The following is an 8,557-nucleotide window of genomic DNA, read 5'->3' as shown; positions in this document are numbered from 1 at the left end:
CGTGATAACAGACCACAGGCGCATCCAGAGGGATCAGGGCAAAGGGGAGTCTTTTAAAGACACAGAGAAGTCCACACAAGCCACTTTGAAACAAAGATCACAGGTCACAAGTTCGTGATAGGAGCCGGCCTTTGTTCATCGGTGGAGACAGCCGTTGCAAGGTGAGTGTCCTTGTGTGAGTGGCTTAGCTGGAACACTGCAATCTTGAAGAAGTTCTTGTGACAGTCCTGTTACAGGGATTTGTGTGTGACGGCTTCTTCATGGCCTCCCTCAACTCCGTTTGGTTAAGCATGTGACATAAGCGACTCCATTTTGGTGCTGGCAACTTTTACAGTATCCCCATTTGTAACACATAGCTCGTCCTAACTTCACCTGGTAATTAGAGTGACCATCTGTTAGCTTATTGACTTTATCTAGAAGAAAAACAAGCTTCTCATCCTTATGACGCGAGTTGGTTTTGCAAATTAAAGCAGGAAACCCCACAAAGTTAGGCTCTTACTCTCTCACAAGAACTGGGAGAGACGGGGCACTGTCTCCTTTGATGTTAGGATTTCAAAAAATGGCTCCCAGGTACTTGAACCATGCCTGACTCTCAAGAGGCTTATTTCACCATTAAAAAGATTTATGTATGTTTGAAAAGGACCTAGAAAGAAATTCTGATATGAAAAGAAAGAGGGGGAGAAGTCTCTTCTCTTATTTTCAGCAGGGAGAATTAAGTTTCTTATTTTAAACTTATATTCGCCCTTCCAGGACCAATAGGGTTGGAAGTAGCTGAGCCTCCTCAGGGAAAGGACTGTGAGTAACCTTCAGACCTGGGTTCAGATCCTAACCTTGCCTGTGCTAGCTGGGTGGACAAGTCAACCCTCCTCTGAGTTGGTTTCCTCATCTTTGAAATAGGGATTATAATTTCTACCTCACAGCGTCCCGAGGAATAAATAAGATCATATTTTAAAGTCGTATGGAAGCAGCAGGCACTCTAAAATATTCATTCTTGAAATTAAATTGTGTAACATCGGCCAAGCACAGTGGGTCAATGCCTGTAATCCCAGCACTTTGGGAGGCCGAGGCAAGTGACTCACTTGAGCTCACTAGTTTGAGACCAGTCTAGGCAACACGGTGTAACCCCATCTCTACAAAAATAATAATGATGATAATACAAGAAAATTAGCCAGGTGTGGTGATGACACATGCCTGTAGTCCCAGCTACTCAGAAGGCTGAGGTGGGAGGATGGCTTGAACCCAGGAGTCAGAAGTTGCAGTGAGCTGAGATCGTGCTACTGCACTCCAGCCTGGGCGATAGAGCCAGGCCTTGTCTTAAAAAAAAAAAAAAGTGTAACATCATGAGGGTTGGAACAGTCAGCTGGAGAGCAGTTCACCAAATCCCAAAACATTGATGCTCAAGGAGTCCTTCAAAGCCTGTGTCAAATGGTCACGGGACAGATCAGAGGGAACTGCTCCTCCGGGCAGCTGGTACGGGGAGCTCATTTCCCTAAGAAGCATCACAGTCAGAAAGCATAACTAGGTAACGGAATAGTTTAGGACACTCGTGAATGAGTCTGAATAGGCTGTTAAGGGAGAGGCAGGTGTTCAGCATGACCCTAACTCGGAGGTTGTGAGCTCTAAGATAAAGCCTTTCCCATTAGATGGCCTTGGAAACACTGCCACAAGTGAGCTCTGACCAGACAGATGGGTCACGGGTTTGGAATTAGGGGATAATAATTCTATTTCTGTACACCACATCCCACAGGACCCCTACATCCCCAAGATGACAGACCGAATTTGCAGTGGTACCATTTCTATGGCTCCCCTGCCATTTCTGCTAAAAAACAGCCTTGGGTGTCCCCTGTTCCCACCACAGGATGGCTGCCCACCTGTGCTCTAGAAAGGCCAGTTCTCTCGAGCTGGGGGAAGGAGGGCACAAAGGCCTCCAGTCCCCAGGCAGTAACACCACAGAGAACCTCAGTGACCAAATTTCACATCCCTTTGCACTCTCCAGGCCCCCTCGCCCTGCCTCCCAGGGACGCTTTCCTGTTGCCACAGCAACTGGATTCCCAGGGAACCTGTGGGCCCAGGCCACCATCTTGGGGAGTGGCTAATGATATGTTCTGAAAATCACAACATCTCAACCCAGGTCCCGTGGTGCAGCTCCACGCTGGGGCTACTAAGCTAGAGAGAGGGGGTGTCCTGTGGTGAAACTGCATTTTCTGGTGCTTGCCTATTTGGGGCTGGGAGAGGTTGAGAGGAGCAGTAGGCCATGGTTTCCAGGGTGTTCCCAGCTGGCTTGGCCAGGTCATCCCACCTTGGCCAGCACCCGCAGCGTCTGGGGGCTGGGAGGAGGAGCACACCCCTGTGATCCCTCCCATCTTTCCACTGCGCTTTCCTCCCCGCCTCAATCAGTTTCAGAAAGTGGCTTGCACAGGCTCAGTCAAGCACATTGGGTGGTAGAATGTGGTGCAAGGGACGGTGGCTGGGGAACAAGCAGAGGGGCAGCAGGAAGTGGTGGGCTTTCATCTGGGGTGGCTGGGGGCGAGGGGGGCTGCTGGAGCAGACGGCAGGACCAGGGCAGGGCCATCAGGTGGCAGAACCAACAGGGAGGGTTAGAGCAGAGCTAAGCCTGGCACTGGCCCTGAGGATGATTGAACGGGGCGTCGGGAGGGATTGAAGCTGGAGACAAAGGATTTGCTGCAGAGCCCAGAGCCCTGATGGAGTACTGCGGGGACGCGTTGATGCAGGAGATAGAGGCTGCGGCAGGCCCTGGGGGTGGAGTCAGGGGGGTGATTTAGCACCTTGGAAGACAGGACAGGCAGGACCTGTGCTTCGGGACAGAGCCACAGGCTGCTCCCATCCATCCCCAGCTGAAGGCTGCAGTGACAGAGGAGGCCCAGCGGAGGGAGGGATGGGAGGGAGACGTGGCAGCCAAGGGGAAAAGCACGAAGCTGGCTCCGGAATGCAGCCTGCAAGCACATTTCGCCTGCAACACTCAAACAAATTCCAGGGCAGCTTTTCTGGGGAAAGGGAAGCGTGGTTCAAAGAGAACATAATGAATTGGCTGAAATAAATAGCTAATTAGTTCCAGATAGCTTAGGAGGTTCACAGAAGAGCTCGCTGTGCACTGCAGTGGGCGGCAGCCACCCCTGCCTCACTGGACACAGGGCTCAGCTGAAGCTGAGGGAGGTCCTGAAGCCAGTGGCCTCAGACAGCAGCTCACCCAGACGCTTCTCGTTAGTGTCTGGGCAGCCTGCAGCAACCATGGCTGGGAAGCCTGATGGAATCGGGAAATGTAGAGACAGGAGCTGGGGGGTTCATTCCTGGCTCTTCAGCTGCCACTTTAGACGCCTGGAATGGCTTCTCAGATCCCCGTCTTCTGAACCAAAAAAAAAAGAGATGAAACCAAACTAACACCCACCCTGTCTCCCCTCCAGGGTTTTTGTGAGAATCAAATGAGAAAAGGTTATGGCCCAAATGCTGGCAGTTATCCTCTATTAGACACAAGCCTCATGAAGGATGGGGGTAAGCTTGCTCCCTTTGGGATGCCCTGCATTTAACATAAATAAAGCCTGGCACAAATATTTGTTGGATCTTGTTGAGTAAACATGGACTTTTCACTGTCTTGGTGGTCCTTTTAGTCATCCACACACAGATGAAGCCCAGGAAACTTGGAGGCTCAACCTAGGGATATTCAGGTGTGACCCTGCCCTAAAGCCAACCCCAAGTGATGTTTGGATCAACTGTAGTTTTGAAACATCGCCCCGAAAGACAAAGAATGGGAGTTATTTAAAGTTGCATGGAGGGGGTGGTCCGGGACCCCTGTATCTGGAGTGCAGCTGAGCCCCTCCCCAGGGAGGGGTTATCCTTCCCATCCCTCTTGAGTTTTCTGAGTCAGAGGCAGAGACAAGGAGGGCCAGGGTCTCTTCATGACCTCTGTATGCTATTCAGTCTGATATCTGGAGGCCCAGAGCATATCAGTCTTCTTAAACTGCAGACATATTCTACACTAATTATAATTTGGATACAAGTAGGAGTTAAGTGGCAGTTGACTAGTTGGCATGCTTTGTAGACATGTAGTCATTTATTAATTTTGATTTTGAAGTTCCCTTTTTGCATCTTGGAGCCAATCGATTCTTTTTTCAGGTCTCCAACATTTCTGGAGGCCCTTGCAAAGTTCATGGCACACAGGCACCAGGCCCACTGTCAGACAAAAAAGCAGCCAGGGAGAGAAAGTGGGGTGTGGCGCCAGGACACCCCGTGCTCTCCTAGAGAGGGAAGAAGCCGCCGGGCCTGTGGCAGCTTTAACACTTTCCCAGGAAAGAGGAGACATACGTTCTTGTTCCCAGAAACAGCCACCAGATGCTGTGTGAGCCTGGACAAGCTGTGTGACTTGTCTGCGCTTCCGCTTTCCCCTTAGAACAAGGCTTGGGAAATAGGGCTGGAGGCTACAGGGGAAAGAGGGTTGCCGAGCCTTCTCTCCCCTAAGCTGGAAGATGTGACTGAGAGCATTTGAGGGTGGACTGGGACCATGTGGCCTGGACACCTGGACACGGCAGAGGGCATGTTTGTTTCCCTCTAGAAGGCAGAGACCCTCTGCCATGCGGAGGGAGCTGGCTCTCCCTCTGAAGTCCCTGCAAAGCAAGAAGGGGCCCAGTCAGACCCGAGTCTCATCACCCCAGCTCCCTGCCTGCCATAGACTGAGTGTGTGTGTTCCTACAGAAGTCGTCTGTCGAAGCTCCAAGCCCCAGTATGATTGCATTTGGAGACAGGGCCTTTAAGGAGGTAAATAAGCTTATATGAGGTCATGAGCGTAGGTCCTGATCCAATAGGATTAGCATCCTTATGAGAAGAGACAGGAGAGTGCTCTCTTTCTCCCTCTCCCTCTCTTCCACCGCTTCTGCCACCAAACCCGTTCTGCAATTCTCCAGCACAAATGGGTATCCTACAAAGACCATGGCCTTCCTTTGAGGGGAATGTTTTCTAGACCAGCATCATTCTGTACGTCACATCGGTAATCAGGCCCTAAGAGTAAGACTGGAGAGATGGAAAGGAAGACAAAGTTACTCTCCCTATTACTTTGAAGCCCTGCATTGGGGATCCAAGCATCTACCCCCCGCTCCATTTCCCAGGCTGAATCTTACATCTGGGGAGCAGGACCCAGCCCCTTTTTGGTAAATAAGGTGACGAGTCTCAGTTCTTCCAAGCGCCCACATGGCCTGGGCTTGGTCGATTGGTGAGTGTGACTTTTCTTCCTCCTTCTCTCACCCAAACATGCAAACACCCCACTGCCTGGAGGCTGCAGCAGCTAGAACAAGCTGCTGGGAGTGTGTGGACAGAGAGATGAAAACAAACCTGGCTCTTGATGATGTTTCTCGCCGGATTTTATAAGCCAGTGCCATTTCTCAGTGAAGTCAAATCCATGCGGTCCTCATTCATTTACACACTGGGCAAGGGTTTGTGCAGAAGAGAGATGGAGACCCCAAGGGCCCACTTTAGTTGATTTAACAAATCCCTTTCAAGCTTTAGTTTTTTTTATTAGGAAGCAGAAGTTGCCTGTTCCCAAACCACACATGTAGGCACAGACACATACGCATAACCCCCACTCCTTTCAAATTCTAATCTCTCCAAACCCAAAGACGGGAATATCCCCACGAACCAAGCATTGGAGGGCACGTTTTTCCTCTTCTCCATTTAGCATCTGCTGGGAAACAGAAGGGGAGCCTGGGAAGAACTTGCAGTAACTGGGAGGAAGCAGACGAACTGCCGCTCCTGCTTGATGATGCCATGAGCCCTGCAGGGTCCTCCTTTATCCACTTGGCCCCACACCAAGAAGAATTTCAGAAGGCCAGTGGTGGCTGCAGACACACAGCTCGAGCCTGGATTTAATCTGTTTTGGTGAGAGGACCCTGGACAAAGAACAAGGACACGAAAAGGATGGGGCAGCCCTGAGACAGGTTTCTCATCCTCTCTGCTGAGCAGGACCTTCCAGAGGCGTCCAGGGCAGCTCTCCACCCCCAATGCCAGATGCAGTATCAGGTGCATGGAGCACCGGAATAGGAGTCCAGAGACCTCAGCTGTGGGCCCAGCTCTTCAGTTGGTCTTGAGTGACCTTGTCAATTCATTGGATGACTGAGCCTATTTTCTTCCTCTGTGAAAATGAGTGTAGTGAAACGTGACTGCCTGCAAGAAACACATGAGGAGGGGCGTGAAAATACCTTGCCAAGTTCTTTGGAAAGGTGAGTTATTAGGGGTACTTATCTTAGATGGTGTTTCTGGCAATCTTATTTATAAACCTTTTCAGGGCAAAGGATCCTGTAGCTCCCCCCGTGACAGCTGTCCTTGTCTCGTAACTGTTTGGGAAGTCCTTCCCGGTATCCAACCTGAATTGCTTCTGAAACAACTTGTCCTGCACGTCAGAAGTGAACCTGAGTATGTGTGAGACAGTTGAATTGTTCTTAGTGTGCTGCGTGTGTGCACGCACACTCTGTGCACACCCCACTGTAGGAGAATGAGCTTGGGGAGGAAGAGGAAGGCCATTCTGGGAGGTTCTCACATCTGAGCCGCAGACCATGCAGAACTGTGAACAGTGCACCACAGCCACTGCCCAAGAAGTTGCAGTAAAGTGGTACTGCTGGGAGGGTGTCCCCCTTACCTCATCAGAAGAAAGTAATCTGAGCAGCTTTGACTGTTTTTCAAATCAATGGGTGTGAAAATCCACCCAGAACTTGGTTTATGAAATGTGTCATTTTCATCTGTGAAATTTGCACCCGCTGACCTCATATCCTCCCTGAAAATGGGGGACTTTCTCACCTCCTACCTCGAATTTAATCTGCATCTGATGTGCTGGCAGACCTCAGACCCATCTGCATCTCTTGGAGCTGTTTCCTTCCACTTCGGAGTAAATGATGGTTCCAAGGAGCTAGGCTGATGGGAACAACGCCCACACCATGTGGATGCCTCTCTTCTCTCTTGCCCTTTTGGGGCCTTGTCTAGCAAACACAGAGGCTCTAGTGCCACAGAGATTTGCAGCCTGTCTCTGTCTGCACCCACAATTCAATCACACAACCTGAGTGGGCATAAAAGCTGATTTTCTGTCCTAATGACTCCCTTAACCGAGCTGACAGCTGCCATCCCTCAGGGACCTGTGGGTGAGAGTGCTGGAGACCAATGACTCCCTTGCTTCTCTGCCCCTCTGCCCCCTGCCCCACCTCCCTGTGTGTCTTTGAGGCTGAGGTGCCCAGATGGCCACTGTGTGAATGTGCCCAGAGCTGGGAAGAAGAGAGAGTGGCCTAAGAGACAGAAGGTGGGCTGCATGCTCCCCTAGGGCTCTCCCTCTCCTGCCAGCTCCGTCTCAAGTCCATTAACCTTGCTCTGTGTGTGCTGTGTTAATGGGCTGGGAAGGACAGATCGCCCCTCTCACCTGCTGAGAGGAGGGGGCTGCCACTTGTTGCCAACCTCAGAAGTGGCACAAGGTGCTCGGAGGGCAGGACCAGAGCCCAGGCAGGCCCTGGTTGATGGCCTGGCTTCCCCGCTGCCTGACTGTCAGAGGGAGGAAGCAGCTCCCCTGGGGTGACAAGATGGGTAGCGGGCAAGAAAATCCTTCATGCTCACTTTCCCCTCCACTGATCCTCAGATATCCTCCTCAACAGCTAGGGAGATTCAATAATGCACATTTCCTAAGTGCAGTAGAAGGACTTGTGATAATAATCTCTTCTATTGGATTAACTCTTCCGCATCTGCCGTGTGGATCCCCTACCTCGCCAATGTGCTTGGAAGGCAGGGGAGGCTGCATGGTGAGGCCCTGCTAGAGCACAGGGAGAGGCCACTTGGCAGAGTGCAGCATCACAGCCGTGGGCGCCTGAAACCCAGCCCCGCCGGTGCCTCCATGGCTGTACCATGTTCCCATGCTTCATCACGCTGTCTCTCAGGGTGGGACCAGGCATGGCCTTATTCACCAAGGCAGGATTTCATCCCCTCTCCTGTTTAGAACCCTGTGACTGGCTGGACAGGGAGGTGGGCACCTTGAGCCATGGGCAGCCAACTCATAGGCTGACCAGAGGCCTCAGAAATGACTGGGTGCAGGAGGTAATTCACTCAACAGTAATTATTTCAGCCAATCAGGCTCTCTCTCAATGGAAACAGGAAATAATAAAGCAGTTGGTGGGAGTGGGAGAAGTGAATGGAGATCCCCTGAGAGCAGATGAGTCCTGCTGGTGGCCGAGTCTGGAGGGAAGAGCCATGAACTCTGGCTGCTGTGAGACCTCAGAGAGCCATGCCCTGAGAGCACCACTGGACCCTGACCTCCCCACCTCACCCAGTCTCCCAGCTCAGGTCCCATGCCCCCTCCCAAACCTGTGCCGTAGCTCCTAATCTAGATGTTATCGTGAATATCCTTGCGATTAATCTCCATGTTCAGGCAGGCTCTGGATACACTGGGGAAACAGCACGGGGGTTCATAAATTTGCCTGATTAAAAATCACATGGGCAATTTGTTAAACCTGCAGACTCCTGGGTCCCATTTCAGACCATTGAATCAGAATGCCCAGGATGGACTCCAAGATGCACACTT

This window comes from Papio anubis, chromosome 12 (assembly GCF_008728515.1).
Source record: "Papio anubis isolate 15944 chromosome 12, Panubis1.0, whole genome shotgun sequence".
Lineage (NCBI taxonomy): Eukaryota > Metazoa > Chordata > Mammalia > Primates > Cercopithecidae > Papio > Papio anubis.
The sequence above is the reverse complement of the archived record's forward strand: the minus strand, read 5'-3'. Positions refer to the sequence as shown.